Source organism: Cetorhinus maximus, chromosome 31 (genome assembly GCF_964194155.1).
Source record: "Cetorhinus maximus chromosome 31, sCetMax3.hap1.1, whole genome shotgun sequence".
NCBI classification, from domain to species: Eukaryota; Metazoa; Chordata; class Chondrichthyes; order Lamniformes; family Cetorhinidae; genus Cetorhinus; species Cetorhinus maximus.
The window spans coordinates 10,575,438-10,579,249 of record NC_135909.1 but is presented as its reverse complement, the minus strand read 5'-3'; the positions used below and the strand labels follow the sequence as shown (position 1 = coordinate 10,579,249).

Genomic DNA, 3,812 nt, shown 5'->3' with positions numbered 1-3,812 from the left:
TCTGATTGAAACTAACAGAATACTGGAAGGCCTGGATAGAGTGGACGTGGTTAAGATGTTTCCATTAGTGGGAGAGACTAGGACCCGAGGTCACAGCCTCAGAGTAAAGGGAAGACCTTTTAAAACAAAGATGAGGAGAAACGTCTTTAGCCAGAGAGTGGTGAATCTATGGAATTCATTGCCACAGATGGCTGTGGAGGCCAGGTCATTGTGTGTATTTAAGACCGGCATAGATAGGTTCTTGATTGGTAAGGGGACCAAATGTTACCGGGAGAAGGCGGGAGAATGGGGTTGAGAAACTTATCAGCCATGATTGAATGTTGGAACAGATTCGATGGGCCGAATGGCCTAATTTCTGCTCCTATGTCTTATGGTCCTATGGTTATTTCTGGCCCCAGCTGCTAGTTCCTCGATCAACCATTGGAAATGTAAATCCTGAAAAATCCGCCGATTAATCCATTTCATTCATGCTTTGGTTAACATTAATTGGGGGGAGCGGAATTGTAATCTATCACTTCCCTCTCGTTTATTATGCTTTATTCGTGTTTGTATCTGTCAGTGATGAGATCGAGAAGCGAGCTCGCCTCAGTCATGCGGCGGATGGATCTTTTGAGTATGACAAATATTTACCCTTTCCTTTTAAATTCAGATCAGAATGTATCACTGAAACACAGGAAATGCTGCTTAATCTGCTCGAAGGAGGCTTTAATGACTCACTGAAACGATATAATTTGACCTTCCAGTAAGCTTTGTGTGCAGCAGTTTCTGGTGAATTTCCTCAGTCACAGAATCCCACAGAATCACAGTGCAGAGGAGGACCTTCAGCCCATCGCGTCTGTACCGACACGTGAGAAACACCTGACCTACCTACCTCATCCCATTTAGCAGCACTTGGCCCCATAGCCTTGAATGTTGCAACGTGCCAAGTGCTCATCCAGGTACTTTTTAAAGGATGTGAGGCAATCCGCCTCCACCGCCCTCCCAGACAGTGCATTCCAGACCGTCACCACCCTCTGGGTAAAAACGTTTTTCCTCACATCCCCCTAAACCTCCTGCCCCTGACCTTGAAATTATGCCCCCTTGTGACTAGCTCTTCAACTAAGGGGAACAGCTGCTCCCTATCCACTCTGCCCATCAGGTCGCCCCTCTGTCTTCTCTGCTCCTTGGAAAACAACCCAAGTCTATATAACCTCTCATCATAACTTAAATGTTTCATCCCAGGCAACATCCTGGTGAATCTCCTCTGCACCCCCTCCAGTGCAACCACATCCTTCCTATAATGTGGCGACCAGAACTGCACACAGTACTCCAGCTGTTGCCTCAATAAGGTTCTATACAACTTAAACATGACCTCCCTTCTTTTGTAATCTATGCCTCGATTGATAAAGGCAAGAGTCCCAAATGCCTTTTTCACCACCCCACTAACCTGCCCCTCTGCCTTCAGAGATCTATGGAAACACAGGCCAAGGTCCCTTTGTTCCTCACAGCCTCACAATGTCTTGCCATGCATTCAATACTTCCTTGTCAAATTACTCCATCCAAAGTGTATCACCTCACACTTTTCAGGGTTAAATCCCATCTGCCACTTATGTGCCCATTTGACCATCCCGTTTATATCTTCCTGTAGCCCAAGCCACTCAACCTCACTGTTAACCACTCGGCCAATCTTTGTGCCATCCGCAAATTTACTAATCCAGGATGTAACTCTCAAATTGGACACTTCACGTCGCTCAGGCCTTACACTCTGAACACCTTCGTGTGAGGAACAGGTCGGGCGGGAATTGGGTCTTTGTTGATTTGAGAAAACAGAGCAATGCAGCAATGACAAAAACAGAATTACCTGGAAAAACTCAGCAGGTCTGGCAGCATCGGTGGAAATATGGCTGTGAAAGCGGGTTTTAGTAAACACCTTGTCAAACACCAGGAGAGAAATGGAAAGCAATGAAGGTGAGCAGCGCAGAAGAGAGGAGCTCCTCACCCCCCGGCGGCTTGGGGAAGGATAAGACTGAGATACAGGAACAGGTGCTGAAAAAAGGAAAATCACATCGAGTGTTTTAAAGCAGTGACGATGAAGGTGGAACTCAGAACCATTTGTACCGAATGCAATGGATTTAGTGGCCGAGCAGTTAGCACAGAAGGGTCAGGATGGCCGAGCGGTCTAAGGCGCTGCGTTCAGGTCGCAGTCTCCTCTGGAGGCGTGGGTTCGAATCCCACTCCTGACACTAATTTTCCTTCAGCAACTTCCAAACCCGAGGCCTCCAGCACTTGGAAGGAAAAGGGCAGCAGATGCATGAGAACACCACCAGCAGCAAGCTCCCCTCCGAGCCACAAACCATCCTGACTTGGAACTGGATCGCCGTCCCTTCACTGTCGCTGGGGCAAAACCCTGGAACCCCCTCCCTAACAGCTCTGTGGGTGTACCGACACCACATGGACTGTAGCGGTTCAAGATGGCAGCTGATCACCAGCTTCTCAAGGACAATTTCGGTTGGGTAATAAATGCTGGCCGAGCCATCGACGCCCACATCCCGTGAAAGAATAAAACAAAAGCTCTTGGTCACCGGAACACAGCTCATTTCACTGATCGATTTCAGCAACAGCTCCGAGATTTAATAAAACGCTTCAAAGGAGCTTTATCAAGCAACATTCGACATCGAGTCACATATTTGGACAACTGAACAAAACCTTCGTAAAACTGATAGATTTTAAGGGGACGTTAATGGGGAGATTGAACTGGGGACGTTTCTAGAAGGAATTGCAGAGCTAAAGGCTCAGACAGCTGAAGACGTGGCCGCTAATCATGAAACAATGAAAAGTGTAAATGAGCAAGAGGACAGAGATAGATTTAGAAAGAGAAAGGGAGATATCTGGGAATGGAACTGGAACTCCAGTTCAGCCAATGAGAAATCTCCACCTCAACCACTAATGTTCAGAGCCGCTCATTCCATGTGTCCAGTTGGAAGCCTGTCTGAAGGAACATGCAGTCTGGCAGAGCGCCTGTGATAATCCTCCACTGTCTGATCTAAAGCTGTAACAGGAGCTATTCATTACAGCTGTCTAAACCGCGATGGCCTTGATATTCAGTGGTGCAGATTCACATCATCATTTGAAATCTTTCTGAAAGCTGAGCAGACTGACTCTGGTCAGCATATTTAAAGGTTTTTGTTTTGTCCTGCAATAACCCTCAGGGCAAGAAAGGCAGCTCATTGTCCTTTGGTACAAAAGCAAAATACTGCGGATGCTGGAAATCTGAAACAACGCCAGAAAATGCTGCAATTGCTCAGCACATCTGGTAGCATCTGTGGAGAGTGAAACAGATTCACGTTTCAGGTCTTTTTGGTGCAAGTTCGCGCCCTGAAATTTAAACTGTTTCACTCTTCACAAATACTACCAGATCTGCGAAGGGTTTCTAGCAATTCCTTGCGGGTAATTGAGCATCGTTAGGTTCTGTGGCTTAATTGGTTAAAACACCTGCCGAGTAAGCAGGAGATCCTGGGTCCAAATCCCAGCAGAACCTGACTTCGTTGGATTTCATCTGGGCAGTTGGGCGCTTGCTTTATAACAGGGCCAAATTTGGAATTTAAGGTTAAAATGGTCTCTCCTTTTACAGTGGACTATCTGCAAAGGCTTTAACAATGACAGGTTTTCCTTTCTGCGACCGTCGAAGAAGAGACCTTGTGGGAGTTACCACACACAATGAGAAACTCTCCCCAGTGTGCCGCTACTGGAAGAGCTGGGCTCTATTCTATTTAACAATTGATGCTCGAAACACGAACACCGAGATTTTGAAAGGACAGGGGGAACATCACTGG

The 3,812-nt window shown here is 46.8% G+C and overlaps 2 non-coding genes across 2 annotated transcripts; both read left to right on the top strand.

The window, feature by feature from the left end:
* Positions 1-2,139: 2,139 nt before the first annotated feature.
* trnal-cag (transfer RNA leucine (anticodon CAG)) lies at positions 2,140-2,222 on the top strand. Its single transcript has one exon. It is a non-coding gene; the product is annotated as a tRNA-Leu (tRNA).
* A 1,221-nt stretch (positions 2,223-3,443) lies between these two features.
* On the top strand, positions 3,444-3,517 carry trnat-agu (transfer RNA threonine (anticodon AGU)). Its single transcript has one exon. It is a non-coding gene; the product is annotated as a tRNA-Thr (tRNA).
* The last annotated feature ends 295 nt before the right edge of the window (positions 3,518-3,812 follow it).